Source organism: Paramormyrops kingsleyae, chromosome 1, assembly GCF_048594095.1.
Source record: "Paramormyrops kingsleyae isolate MSU_618 chromosome 1, PKINGS_0.4, whole genome shotgun sequence".
Lineage (NCBI taxonomy): Eukaryota > Metazoa > Chordata > Actinopteri > Osteoglossiformes > Mormyridae > Paramormyrops > Paramormyrops kingsleyae.
Window position 1 is genome coordinate 18,187,416 of NC_132797.1, and position 14,291 is coordinate 18,201,706.

The 14,291-nt window shown below is 45.4% G+C and overlaps 13 non-coding genes across 13 annotated transcripts; all 13 read left to right on the forward strand.

Moving 5' to 3' along the window:
• The first annotated feature begins 140 nt into the window (after positions 1-140).
• On the forward strand, positions 141-213 carry trnav-aac (transfer RNA valine (anticodon AAC)). Its single transcript has one exon. It is a non-coding gene; the product is annotated as a tRNA-Val (tRNA).
• Positions 214-833: 620 nt separating this feature from the next.
• On the forward strand, positions 834-906 carry trnav-aac (transfer RNA valine (anticodon AAC)). The gene has a single exon. It is a non-coding gene; the product is annotated as a tRNA-Val (tRNA).
• Positions 907-1,532: 626 nt separating this feature from the next.
• On the forward strand, positions 1,533-1,605 carry trnav-uac (transfer RNA valine (anticodon UAC)). The gene has a single exon. It is a non-coding gene; the product is annotated as a tRNA-Val (tRNA).
• A 626-nt stretch (positions 1,606-2,231) lies between these two features.
• Positions 2,232-2,304, forward strand: trnav-cac (transfer RNA valine (anticodon CAC)). The gene has a single exon. It is a non-coding gene; the product is annotated as a tRNA-Val (tRNA).
• A 622-nt stretch (positions 2,305-2,926) lies between these two features.
• trnav-aac (transfer RNA valine (anticodon AAC)) lies at positions 2,927-2,999 on the forward strand. The gene has a single exon. It is a non-coding gene; the product is annotated as a tRNA-Val (tRNA).
• Positions 3,000-3,625: 626 nt separating this feature from the next.
• Positions 3,626-3,698, forward strand: trnav-cac (transfer RNA valine (anticodon CAC)). The gene has a single exon. It is a non-coding gene; the product is annotated as a tRNA-Val (tRNA).
• A 620-nt stretch (positions 3,699-4,318) lies between these two features.
• Positions 4,319-4,391, forward strand: trnav-aac (transfer RNA valine (anticodon AAC)). Its single transcript has one exon. It is a non-coding gene; the product is annotated as a tRNA-Val (tRNA).
• A 626-nt stretch (positions 4,392-5,017) lies between these two features.
• Positions 5,018-5,090, forward strand: trnav-uac (transfer RNA valine (anticodon UAC)). Its single transcript has one exon. It is a non-coding gene; the product is annotated as a tRNA-Val (tRNA).
• A 5,640-nt stretch (positions 5,091-10,730) lies between these two features.
• Positions 10,731-10,803, forward strand: trnav-cac (transfer RNA valine (anticodon CAC)). The gene has a single exon. It is a non-coding gene; the product is annotated as a tRNA-Val (tRNA).
• Positions 10,804-11,423: 620 nt separating this feature from the next.
• On the forward strand, positions 11,424-11,496 carry trnav-aac (transfer RNA valine (anticodon AAC)). The gene has a single exon. It is a non-coding gene; the product is annotated as a tRNA-Val (tRNA).
• A 620-nt stretch (positions 11,497-12,116) lies between these two features.
• On the forward strand, positions 12,117-12,189 carry trnav-aac (transfer RNA valine (anticodon AAC)). Its single transcript has one exon. It is a non-coding gene; the product is annotated as a tRNA-Val (tRNA).
• Positions 12,190-12,809: 620 nt separating this feature from the next.
• trnav-aac (transfer RNA valine (anticodon AAC)) lies at positions 12,810-12,882 on the forward strand. Its single transcript has one exon. It is a non-coding gene; the product is annotated as a tRNA-Val (tRNA).
• A 1,325-nt stretch (positions 12,883-14,207) lies between these two features.
• trnav-cac (transfer RNA valine (anticodon CAC)) lies at positions 14,208-14,280 on the forward strand. The gene has a single exon. It is a non-coding gene; the product is annotated as a tRNA-Val (tRNA).
• Positions 14,281-14,291: the final 11 nt, after the last annotated feature.

Below are 14,291 nucleotides of genomic sequence, written 5' to 3' on the forward strand. Positions count from 1 at the left end.
TACTAGCATGTGGGCATGACGGCATTGCAAAGAGGCCAACTGCTGGTTTTTCACATTTGATTCAATGAGAGGATGAGCCACTGACAATTGGCAGATTACCTAAAATTTCCTTTGCTGAAGGAAGCCGTTGCATATCAGTTGTTTCCATAGTGTAGTGGTTATCACATTCGCCTAACACGCGAAAGGTCCTCGGTTCGAAACCGAGTGGAAACATGTTGGTCTTCTGCTTTTGGCCCAAGCTTCAAATCCAACACACCAGTTAAACCAAGTTGCCCTTGTTCATAAGTCTCACACAATGACAAAATGCATGGTGTTCCACAAAGTGTCAGCCTTCACTTTCTTAATAGTTCTACATATAGCTCAAAACTCAACCAGCATGTGAGAAATAAAATTAGCCAAAAGAGCATATGCAAGCAAGCGGCCTGATTTTGATGTTCAATCATCAGATGCTTCTTAGCGGGTGTCCGGAGCAGAGGCCTGGCAGAAGTTGAGTGCGAAATCATTGATCCTACTGAAATGAAACGATACCTTGCCAATCCTATCATGGTAGTGAGAAGAGTACTGGGAATTGTTACGTTAGGAACACAGCAGTTGCTTTCTGTTTCTGAATCTTGTGAAGTATGACGAAGTGACTTGATTGGTGTGAAGTCACTTTGCAGGTTCCTGATTAATGTCGTTTGAAGACAGAACTGATACTAGCATGTGGGCATGACGGCATTGCAAAGAGGCCAACCCCTGGTTTTTCACATTTGATTCAATGAGAGGATGAGCCACTGACAATTGGCAGATTACCTAAAATTTCCTTTGCTGAAGGAAGCCATTGCATATCAGTTGTTTCCATAGTGTAGTGGTTATCACATTCGCCTAACACGCGAAAGGTCCTCGGCTCGAAACCGAGTGGAAACATGTTGGTCTTCTGCTTTTGGCCCAAGCTTCAAATCCAACACACCAGTTAAACCAAGTTGCCCTTGTTCATAAGTCTCACACAATGACAAAATGCATGGTGTTCCACAAAGTGTCAGCCTTCACTTTCTTAATAGTTCTACATACTGCATACTTCAAAATTCAACCAGCATGTGAGAAATAAAATTAGCCAAAAGACTAAATGCAAGCAAGCGGCCTGATCTTGATGTTCAATCATCAGATGCTTCTTAGCGCGTGTCCGGAGCAGAGGCCTGGCAGAAGTTGAGTGCGAAATCATTGATCCTACTGAAATGAAACGATACCTTGCCAATCCTATTATGGTAGTGAGAAGAGTCCTGTGAATTGTTACGTCAGGACCACAGTAGTTGCTTTTTGTTTCTGAATCTTGTGTAGTATGACGAAGTGACTTGATTGGTGTGAAGTCACTTTGCAGGTTCCTGATTAAATTCGTTTGAAGACAGAACTGATACTAGCATGTGGGCATGACGGCATTGCAAAGGAGGCCAACTGCTGGTCTTTCACATTTGATTCAATGAGAGGATGAGCCACTGACAATTGGCAGATTACCTAAAATGTCCTTTGCTGAAGGAAGCCACTGCATGTCAGTTGTTTCCATAGTGTAGTGGTTATCACATTCGCTTTACACGCGAAAAGTCCTCGGCTCGAATCCGAGTGGAAACATGGTAGTCTTCTGCTTTTGGCACAAGCATCAAATCCAACACACCAGTGAAACCAAGTTGCCCTTGTTCATAAGTCTCACACACTGACACAATACATGACATTACACAAAGTGTCGGTCTTCACTGTCTTAATAGTTCTACATACTGTATACCTCAAAATTCAACCAGCATGTGAGAAATAAAATTAGCCAAAAGACTAAATGCAAGCAAGGGGCCTGATTTTGATGTTCAATCATCAGATGCTTCTTAGCGGGTGTCCAGAGCAGAGGCCTTGCAGAAGTTGAGTGCGAAATCATTGATCCTACTGAAATGAAACGATACCTTGCCAATCCTATTATGGTAGTGAGAAGAGTCCTGTGAATTGTTACGTCAGGAACACAGTAGTTGCTTTTTGTTTCTGAATCTTGTGTAGTATGACGAAGTGACTTGATTGGTGTGAAGTCACTTTGCAGGTTCCTGATTAAATTCGTTTGAAGACAGAACTGATACTAGCATGTGGGCATGACGGCATTGCAAAGGAGGCCAACTGCTGGTCTTTCACATTTGATTCAATGAGAGGATGAGCCGCTGACAATTGGCAGATTACGTAAAATTTCCTTTGCTGAAGGAAGCCATTGTATGTCAGTTGTTTCCATAATGTAGTGGTTATCACGTTCGCCTCACACGCGAAAGGTCCTCGGTTCGAAACCGAGTGGAAACATGTTGGTCTTCTGCTTTTGGCCCAAGCTTCAAATCCAACACACCAGTTAAACCAAGTTGCCCTCGTTCATAAGTCTCACACAATGACAAAATGGCATGGTGTTCCACAAAGTGTCAGCCTTCACTTTCTTAATAGTTCTACATATAGCTCAAAACTCAACCAGCATGTGAGAAATAAAATTACCCAAAAGAGCATATGCAAGCAAGCGGCCTGATTTTGATGTTCAATCATCAGATGCTTCTTAGCGGGTGTCCGGAGCAGAGGCCTGGCAGAAGTTGAGTGCGAAATCATTGATCCTACTGAAATGAAACGATACCTTGCCAATCCTATCATGGTAGTGAGAAGAGTACTGTGAATTGTTACGTTAGGAACACAGCAGTTGCTTTCTGTTTCTGAATCTTGTGAAGTATGACGAAGTGACTTGATTGGTGTGAAGTCACTTTGCAGGTTCCTGATTAATGTCGTTTGAAGACAGAACTGATACTAGCATGTGGGCATGACGGCATTGCAAAGGAGGTCAACTGCTGGTTTTTCACATTTGATTCAATGAGAGGATGAGCCACTGACAATTGGCAGATTACCTAAAATTTCCTTTGCTGAAGGAAGCCATTGCATATCAGTTGTTTCCATAGTGTAGTGGTTATCACATTCACCTAACACGCGAAAGGTCCTCGGTTCGAAACCGAGTGGAAACATGTTGGTCTTCTGCTTTTGGCCCAAGCTTCAAATCCAACACACCAGTTAAACCAAGTTGCCCTTGTTCATAAGTCTCACACAATGACAAAATGCATGGTGTTCCACAAAGTGTCAGCCTTCACTTTCTTAATAGTTCTACATACTGCATACTTCAAAATTCAACCAGCATGTGAGAAATAAAATTAGCCAAAAGACTAAATGCAAGCAAGCGGCCTGATCTTGATGTTCAATCATCAGATGCTTCTTAGCGCGTGTCCGGAGCAGAGGCCTGGCAGAAGTTGAGTGCGAAATCATTGATCCTACTGAAATGAAACGATACCTTGCCAATCCTATTATGGTAGTGAGAAGAGTCCTGTGAATTGTTACGTCAGGACCACAGTAGTTGCTTTTTGTTTCTGAATCTTGTGTAGTATGACGAAGTGACTTGATTGGTGTGAAGTCACTTTGCAGGTTCCTGATTAAATTCGTTTGAAGACAGAACTGATACTAGCATGTGGGCATGACGGCATTGCAAAGGAGGCCAACTGCTGGTCTTTCACATTTGATTCAATGAGAGGATGAGCCGCTGACAATTGGCAGATTACGTAAAATTTCCTTTGCTGAAGGAAGCCATTGTATGTCAGTTGTTTCCATAATGTAGTGGTTATCACGTTCGCCTCACACGCGAAAGGTCCTCGGTTCGAAACCGAGTGGAAACATGTTGGTCTTCTGCTTTTGGCCCAAGCTTCAAATCCAACACACCAGTTAAACCAAGTTGCCCTCGTTCATAAGTCTCACACAATGACAAAATGCATGGTGTTCCACAAAGTGTCAGCCTTCACTTTCTTAATAGTTCTACATATAGCTCAAAACTCAACCAGCATGTGAGAAATAAAATTAGCCAAAAGAGCATATGCAAGCAAGCGGCCTGATTTTGATGTTCAATCATCAGATGCTTCTTAGCGGGTGTCCGGAGCAGAGGCCTGGCAGAAGTTGAGTGCGAAATCATTGATCCTACTGAAATGAAACGATACCTTGCCAATCCTATCATGGTAGTGAGAAGAGTACTGTGAATTGTTACGTTAGGAACACAGCAGTTGCTTTCTGTTTCTGAATCTTGTGAAGTATGACGAAGTGACTTGATTGGTGTGAAGTCACTTTGCAGGTTCCTGATTAATGTCGTTTGAAGACAGAACTGATACTAGCATGTGGGCATGACGGCATTGCAAAGAGGCCAACTGCTGGTTTTTCACATTTGATTCAATGAGAGGATGAGCCACTGACAATTGGCAGATTACCTAAAATTTCCTTTGCTGAAGGAAGCCATTGCATATCAGTTGTTTCCATAGTGTAGTGGTTATCACATTCACCTAACACGCGAAAGGTCCTCGGTTCGAAACCGAGTGGAAACATGTTGGTCTTCTGCTTTTGGCCCAAGCTTCAAATCCAACACACCAGTTAAACCAAGTTGCCCTTGTTCATAAGTCTCACACAATGACAAAATGCATGGTGTTCCACAAAGTGTCAGCCTTCACTTTCTTAATAGTTCTACATACTGCATACTTCAAAATTCAACCAGCATGTGAGAAATAAAATTAGCCAAAAGACTAAATGCAAGCAAGCGGCCTGATCTTGATGTTCAATCATCAGATGCTTCTTAGCGCGTGTCCGGAGCAGAGGCCTGGCAGAAGTTGAGTGCGAAATCATTGATCCTACTGAAATGAAACGATACCTTGCCAATCCTATTATGGTAGTGAGAAGAGTCCTGTGAATTGTTACGTCAGGACCACAGTAGTTGCTTTTTGTTTCTGAATCTTGTGTAGTATGACGAAGTGACTTGATTGGTGTGAAGTCACTTTGCAGGTTCCTGATTAAATTCGTTTGAAGACAGAACTGATACTAGCATGTGGGCATGACGGCATTGCAAAGGAGGCCAACTGCTGGTCTTTCACATTTGATTCAATGAGAGGATGAGCCACTGACAATTGGCAGATTACCTAAAATGTCCTTTGCTGAAGGAAGCCACTGCATGTCAGTTGTTTCCATAGTGTAGTGGTTATCACATTTGCTTTACACGCGAAAAGTCCTCGGCTCGAATCCGAGTGGAAACATGGTAGTCTTCTGCTTTTGGCACAAGCATCAAATCCAACACACCAGTGAAACCAAGTTGCCCTTGTTCATAAGTCTCACACACTGACACAATACATGACATTACACAAAGTGTCGGTCTTCACTGTCTTAATAGTTCTACATACTGTATACCTCAAAATTCAACCAGCATGTGAGAAATAAAATTAGCCAAAAGACTAAATGCAAGCAAGGGGCCTGATTTTGATGTTCAATCATCAGATGCTTCTTAGCGGGTGTCCGGAGCAGAGGCCTGGCAGAAGTTGAGTGCGAAATCATTGATCCTACTGAAATGAAACGATACCTTGCCAATCCTATCATGGTAGTGAGAAGAGTACTGTGAATTGTTACGTTAGGAACACAGCAGTTGCTTTCTGTTTCTGAATCTTGTGAAGTATGACGAAGTGACTTGATTGGTGTGAAGTCACTTTGCAGGTTCCTGATTAATGTCGTTTGAAGACAGAACTGATTATTTCTGTATACCTTTTTTTTTTTTTTTTTTTTTTTTTTTTTTTTTTTTTTTTTTATTGCCCACCACCACCCCCCCTCTTCGGAGGACAACTTTATTTTACATTACATTCAAGAGTAAAGATTGTGGCCGCTCCGAACTCACCAGTACCGTGGAAAAGGAGAAAAACAGGGGGGGTACAAAAACAACAGCGTAACAATAACAGACATCAATCACCATGGGGAGAGGGGGAGAGAGAAAAGAGAAAAAAAAAAAAAAAAAAAAAAAAAAAAAGGTATACAGAAATAATAACACTAATAATGTAGGCGGGATGGAAAAAAGATGAAGTATAGGGGAATACAGAATACAAACAACCATAAGAAACATAACACTCATCAAACAACAAGAATTATAACAACATCAGTGATACTAATAATAATTAATACAAATCGGTATTATATATATGTAGCATACACACACGTAATCGTACCGTTATATATGTATATTTCAATTCCTAAATCTATAACATACCCTAAAAAGTAATAATAATAATGATATTGATCGCTCAACCAGTCTTGTATGCATGTGCAAGTGTAGGTGTGACCTGATTTGTCATTGGATGTGCTGGCATTTAATGCCGTCAGGGGAGGCGGCAGCACCCCCCCCCCCCCAGGCCCAAGGCGAAGGCAGGAGAACCAGGCAACCGAAGCCACCCTACTGCCCCCCCGGCACAAGGGCCCACAGCCACGCATCCCAGAGACAACCACCCGCCCAACCCGAGAGGGAGCCCGCGAGGGACTAAGGGGGCGCCAACCCCCGCACAGGGAGGCCCGCAGAGGGAGGACGGGCGGCGAGCCCCCCAGCCCCACCCGCAACCAACCCACCGGGGCAGGCGGGTCCAGGGCCGAAGGGCCCCACCCACCGGGACCACCCCCCCCACCCCCCGGCGGACGGCCCCCCACACACCGGGGGAGCCCCAGCCCCCCCAGCCCGTCCCCCGGGAGGACGGGCCGCCGCCCACCGCAGCGACCCGGCACGCCTCCCCCCCAACACTGCAGGATGATCCAAGGGGGGCCCATACAAAGAGCCCCCCCCCCACCCGGGAGCGGACCCGCGGCGACCGGGGAGCGGCAGACACCCCGCCCAGCCCAGACCGAACCCCCCAATCCGCCTAGCAGGGCCCAGAGCGTCCCAAGATTCCCCGGACCGCCCGCCAGGGCCCCACCACGGCGCAGCAGAGCCAAGCACCACCCGGCCCGCGGCCCAAGAGAGGAGGCCGCCCATACCCGCCAGGGCCACCCGAACCCCCCCATGATGGGTCTTCCCCCCGGCGGGCCACCCCACCAGCACAGGGCCAGAGACAGAGAGTTAGGGGGGGCCCCTCAGCCCCCATCCCCTCCCTGACCCATGTTGGTGTGAAGTGTGCATGTACATGTGTGAGAGAGTTGTGTGTTTATGTCTACTATGCATTAAAATTAGTGGGTGCAGTTCGGGTATGAGGGCCCCACCACTGGCAGATGGCAGAGTCCCCCATCCCCCTCCCCGCACCCCCAAGGCCCTAATGTAATATGGACTGCGTATATGACTAAGGTGCAAAAAGTGGGCGAGCAGTTGAGGCATGGGCACCCCACCGCTGGCAGACGGCAGAGCCCCACCTGCCTCAACCCACCTCCTCAGCCCTAGTGTCATGTGGTGTCTAACATGTAAGTAAAAATTGAGGGGCAGTGTCTCGGCGCACCTCCCCACCGCCCCTCAAGGCCCTAGTGTTGTGTGAAATGTGGTGTTGGACCCAGGGGAGCAATAAGGGCGTGCCAGGAGTGGGCCCCCCCCGGCACCGGGGCCAGATCCCCGACTGGCCCCGATTAGTCCCCATCCCTGACCCCGCACAGCCGGCAGGGACGGCCAACCGAGGTGTTCAGGGGCGGCACAGGCAGCCCAGCAGCAGGGAACGCCCCCCCCCCCCCAGGCGCAGACCGGGAGAGACCCACCCCACCACGCCCGATGAGACCCCAGCTAGCGGCCAAGGACGGGACAACCCCAGACCCCCCCGGCAAACGGGGAGCCGGACCAGCCAGGCGGGGTGACCCCCGCCCCCCGGCCACCCCAGGCCCCCCCCCAGGCGAGGCAGAGGCTCCCCCCACCGCCCCCCCCAAACCACCCCACAGCGCCCGAGGGCCCCGCGCCGGAATCGCCAACGGCAGACAACGACCCGTCCCCACCAGGCAACGGGCCCGGGCAGACCAGGCCCCCCAGCATGCGGGCGACCACCCGCCCGGGAGCCGGAGCAGCGGCCCCAGCAGATAGAGCCCACGCCCCCAAACCCACGCACCCCAGCGCAGCGGCCCAGGCGGAACCCAGAGGCCCCACCCCCCGATCCCCCCCCAGCGCGCCACCCACCCCGCGGGGGCAGAACCCCCCCACCCCCCGCACCGCCCCCACCAGGCCAGGCCAGCGGCCACCCAGAGACACTGACCACGCGCCCTCAGCCAAGAGAAACACCAGAGGACCCCAACAACCCAGCCCCCCCACCCCCAGCCCCCAACCCGGGACGGTGACGGCAAGGCCCCACCACCCCTGACGACATTACTTTAAAAAATTCATTATTGGAGTCCAACTGTCTTCAAAATCGATCAATTGATTTTTCTTACAGGCAGACATCCTCTCCATGGAAACATAATCCCAGAGTAGATTTTTGAACAGATTTATGTTTAAATTCTCTTTTGACTTCCAGTTCAGAAGGATTGTTTTCTTAGCAATGGTTAGTACTGTGAGAAGCATGCAAGATTTATTCATGTCCATATTAGTGTCAGTGAGGTCCCCAAGCAGGCAGAGTGAGGGGGAGGGTGGGATGGGATGCCCTAGGTGTGTCGATAAGTCTTCACAAATCCTTTGCCAGAATTCGTTGACCGGTGTGCAATACCAGAAAGCATGCAGGTAATTATCTGGTACATCCGTCTTACAAGTTAGGCATATGTCAGTATCTCTGATACCCATCTGGAACATCCTCTGCCCTGTGTAGTGTGTTCTGTGTAAAATTTTGTATTGTAAAAGCTGCAGGTTGGAGTTCCGATTCATTCGAAAGGTATTCAAGCAAATTTGCCTCCAGAAGTTAGTGTCTTGATTGATAAGTAAATCCCTTTCCCATTTGTGGGTAGGGAGTGAGAGCGTTGTATCAGATTCTGCTAGATGCACGTAAATCCTAGACAGTAGTTTTTTAGTTGGAGTTATTAAGAAGTTTGCTATTTTAGGTGAAAGCTCCAGATCTAATTGCTTACGGCACCATCTATTGTGTATTATTGATTTAAGTTGAAGATATTCTAAGTATTTGTTTTTCTCAATGTTATAAGTTTCTGTAATTTTGTCAAATGATATCATGCAATTGTCTTGGATTATATGTTCGAGGCGCTTGATTCCTTTATTATGCCAAGCCAGGAAGTTTATCACTTTTTTATTTAACAGGATGTCAGGGTTGTTCCAGATGGGTGTCAGTTTGCATGGGGCCACTGAAGTTTGGTTTATTCTAAGAAATTCCCACCAGGCTGTCAGCGATGTGCTGATGTTGATGCTCTTAAAACAGCAATGTCGTTTAAGTATATGACTGATAAATGGCAGGTCCTCGACTCGAATATCATTACAGAAAGTTTGCTCAATATCCAACCAGTTAAGGTCTAAGTTATTTTGCGTATTCCATTTTAGGACATATATCAATCTATTGGCAAGAAAGTAGTTGTAGAAATTGGGAAGCTCCAAACCCCCACAATTTTTGGATTTCTGTAAAGTTTTTAAACTTATTCGTGGTGGTTTGGATTTCCATAGATATTTTGAAACTAAGGAGTCCAATGATTTAAACCAAGTCCGCGGAGGTTGACTCGGAACCATTGAGAACATGTAGTTAATTTTTGGTAGGATCATCATTTTGATTGTAGCTACTCTTCCCAGAAGTGATGTGGGTAGATTGTTCCACCGTGCAAGGTCATCTTCTATCTTTTTAAGCAGCGGACTATAATTTAATCGCGTCAGATCTGACAGCTTGGCAGAAATGTTAATACCCAGATATCTAATGTTCCCAGATTGAAGTGGGATAGTTGGATTGGACTGGAAGTCACAAGATATTGGAAGAGTAGTCGACTTGTTCCAATTAATAGAGTAATCTGATATGGAGGAGAATTTATCTATAAGTCTTATCGTCTCCGTGAGGGAACCCTGTGTATTTTGAAGAAAAAGTAATACATCATCTGCATAAAGACTAATTGTATGGGTTATACTTGCTGTTTGAATACCTTTGATATTATTATTATTCCGAATTGCTGCTGCCAATGGTTCAATAAATATAGAAAATAGTGATGGAGAAAGTGGACAACCTTGCCTAGTGCCCCTTCTGAGAGTGAAGCTTGGGGAGATTTGATCATTCGTTTTTACACAGGCTTTAGGTGAACTGTATAAAATTTTAATCCAGGTTACGAAGTTCTCACGAAATCCAAATTTTAGTAAGGTTGCCATTAGAAATTTCCAGTTGACCCTGTCAAAAGCCTTTTCTGCGTCCAATGACATGATTATGGCTTCCTTATTTTGAATGTTGCAGTAGTCTATTACGCCAATTAGTCTCCTCATGTTGTTAGTGGACTGTCTGCCTTTAATGAAACCCGTTTGATCTGGATGTATTATATAAGGTGTCACTTTTTCAATTCTACTAGCCAGTACCTCAAAATTCAACCAGCATGTGAGAAATAAAATTAGCCAAAAGACTAAATGCAAGCAAGGGGCCTGATTTTGATGTTCAATCATCAGATGCTTCTTAGCGGGTGTCCAGAGCAGAGGCCTTGCAGAAGTTGAGTGCGAAATCATTGATCCTACTGAAATGAAACGATACCTTGCCAATCCTATTATGGTAGTGAGAAGAGTCCTGTGAATTGTTACGTCAGGAACACAGTAGTTGCTTTTTGTTTCTGAATCTTGTGTAGTATGACGAAGTGACTTGATTGGTGTGAAGTCACTTTGCAGGTTCCTGATTAAATTCGTTTGAAGACAGAACTGATACTAGCATGTGGGCATGACGGCATTGCAAAGGAGGCCAACTGCTGGTCTTTCACATTTGATTCAATGAGAGGATGAGCCGCTGACAATTGGCAGATTACGTAAAATTTCCTTTGCTGAAGGAAGCCATTGTATGTCAGTTGTTTCCATAATGTAGTGGTTATCACGTTCGCCTCACACGCGAAAGGTCCTCGGTTCGAAACCGAGTGGAAACATGTTGGTCTTCTGCTTTTGGCCCAAGCTTCAAATCCAACACACCAGTTAAACCAAGTTGCCCTCGTTCATAAGTCTCACACAATGACAAAATGCATGGTGTTCCACAAAGTGTCAGCCTTCACTTTCTTAATAGTTCTACATATAGCTCAAAACTCAACCAGCATGTGAGAAATAAAATTAGCCAAAAGAGCATATGCAAGCAAGCGGCCTGATTTTGATGTTCAATCATCAGATGCTTCTTAGCGGGTGTCCGGAGCAGAGGCCTGGCAGAAGTTGAGTGCGAAATCATTGATCCTACTGAAATGAAACGATACCTTGCCAATCCTATCATGGTAGTGAGAAGAGTACTGTGAATTGTTACGTTAGGAACACAGCAGTTGCTTTCTGTTTCTGAATCTTGTGAAGTATGACGAAGTGACTTGATTGGTGTGAAGTCACTTTGCAGGTTCCTGATTAATGTCGTTTGAAGACAGAACTGATACTAGCATGTGGGCATGACGGCATTGCAAAGAGGCCAACTGCTGGTTTTTCACATTTGATTCAATGAGAGGATGAGCCACTGACAATTGGCAGATTACCTAAAATTTCCTTTGCTGAAGGAAGCCATTGCATATTAGTTGTTTCCATAGTGTAGTGGTTATCACATTCACCTAACACGCGAAAGGTCCTCGGTTCGAAACCGAGTGGAAACATGTTGGTCTTCTGCTTTTGGCCCAAGCTTCAAATCCAACACACCAGTTAAACCAAGTTGCCCTCATTCATAAGTCTCACACAATGACAAAATGCATGGTGTTCCACAAAGTGTCAGCCTTCACTTTCTTAATAGTTCTACATATAGCTCAAAACTCAACCAGCATGTGAGAAATAAAATTAGCCAAAAGAGCATATGCAAGCAAGCGGCCTGATTTTGATGTTCAATCATCAGATGCTTCTTAGCGGGTGTCCGGAGCAGAGGCCTGGCAGAAGTTGAGTGCGAAATCATTGATCCTACTGAAATGAAACGATACCTTGCCAATCCTATCATGGTAGTGAGAAGAGTACTGTGAATTGTTACGTTAGGAACACAGCAGTTGCTTTCTGTTTCTGAATCTTGTGAAGTATGACGAAGTGACTTGATTGGTGTGAAGTCACTTTGCAGGTTCCTGATTAATGTCGTTTGAAGACAGAACTGATACTAGCATGTGGGCATGACGGCATTGCAAAGAGGCCAACTGCTGGTTTTTCACATTTGATTCAATGAGAGGATGAGCCACTGACAATTGGCAGATTACCTAAAATTTCCTTTGCTGAAGGAAGCCATTGCATATCAGTTGTTTCCATAGTGTAGTGATTATCACATTCGCCTAACACGCGAAAGGTCCTCGGTTTGAAACCGAGTGGAAACATGTTGGTCTTCTGCTTTTGGCCCAAGCTTCAAATCCAACACACCAGTTAAACCAAGTTGCCCTCGTTCATAAGTCTCACACAATGACAAAATGCATGGTGTTCCACAAAGTGTCAGCCTTCACTTTCTTAATAGTTCTACATATAGCTCAAAACTCAACCAGCATGTGAGAAATAAAATTAGCCAAAAGAGCATATGCAAGCAAGCGGCCTGATTTTGATGTTCAATCATCAGATGCTTCTTAGCGGGTGTCCGGAGCAGAGGCCTGGCAGAAGTTGAGTGCGAAATCATTGATCCTACTGAAATGAAACGATACCTTGCCAATCCTATCATGGTAGTGAGAAGAGTACTGTGAATTGTTACGTTAGGAACACAGCAGTTGCTTTCTGTTTCTGAATCTTGTGAAGTATGACGAAGTGACTTGATTGGTGTGAAGTCACTTTGCAGGTTCCTGATTAATGTCGTTTGAAGACAGAACTGATACTAGCATGTGGGCATGACGGCATTGCAAAGAGGCCAACTGCTGGTTTTTCACATTTGATTCAATGAGAGGATGAGCCACTGACAATTGGCAGATTACCTAAAATTTCCTTTGCTGAAGGAAGCCATTGCATATCAGTTGTTTCCATAGTGTAGTGGTTATCACATTCGCCTAACACGTGAAAGGTCCTCGGTTCGAAACCGAGTGGAAACATGTTGGTCTTCTGCTTTTGGCCCAAGCTTCAAATCCAACACACCAGTTAAACCAAGTTGCCCTCGTTCATAAGTCTCACACAATGACAAAATGCATGGTGTTCCACAAAGTGTCAGCCTTCACTTTCTTAATAGTTCTACATACTGCATACTTCAAAATTCAACCAGCATGTGAGAAATAAAATTAGCCAAAAGAGCATATGCAAGCAAGCGGCCTGATTTTGATGTTCAATCATCAGATGCTTCTTAGCGGGTGTCCGGAGCAGAGGCCTTGCAGAAGTTGAATGCGAAATCATTGATCCTACTGAAATGAAACGATACCTTGCCAATCCTATTATGGTAGTGAGAAGAGTCCTGTGAATTGTTACGTCAGGAACACAGTAGTTGCTTTTTGTTTCTGAATCTTGTGTAGTATGACGAAGTGACTTGATTGGTGTGAAGTCACTTTGCAGGTTCCTGATTAAATTCATTTGAAGACAGAACTGATACTAGCATGTGGGCATGACGGCATTGCAAAGGAGGCCAACTGCTGGTCTTTCACATTTGATTCAATGAGAGGATGAGCCGCTGACAATTGGCAGATTACGTAAAATTTCCTTTGCTGAAGGAAGCCGCTGCATGTCAGTTGTTTCCATAGTGTAGTGGTTATCCCAATCGCTTTACACGCGAAAAGTCCTCGGCTCGAATCCGAGTGGAAACATGGTAGTCTTCTACTTTTGGCACAAGCATCAAATCCAACACACCAGTGAAACCAAGTTGCCCTTGTTCATAAGTCTCACACACTGACACAATGCATGACATTACACAAAGTGTCGGTCTTCACTGTCTTAATAGTTCTACATACTGTATACCTCAAAATTCAACCAGCATGTGAGAAATAAAATTAGCCAAAAGACTAAATGCAAGCAAGGGGCCTGATTTTGATGTTCAATCATCAGATGCTTCTTAGCGGGTGTCCGGAGCAGAGGCCTTGCAGAAGTTGAGTGCGAAATCATTGATCCTACTGAAATGAAACGATACCTTGCCAATCCTATTATGGGAATGAGAAGAGTCCTGTGAATTGTTACGTCAGGAACACAGTAGTTGCTTTTTGTTTCTGAATCTTGTGTAGTATGACGAAGTGACTTGATTGGTGTGAAGTCACTTTGCAGGTTCCTGATTAAATTCATTTGAAGACAGAACTGATACTAGCATGTGGGCATGACGGCATTGCAAAGGAGGCCAACTGCTGGTCTTTCACATTTGATTCAATGAGAGGATGAGCCGCTGACAATTGGCAGATTACGTAAAATTTCCTTTGCTGAAGGAAGCCATTGTATGTCAGTTGTTTCCATAGTGTAGTGGTTATCACGTTCGCCTCACACGCGAAAGGTCCTCGGTTCGAAACCGAGTGGAAACATGTTGGTCTTC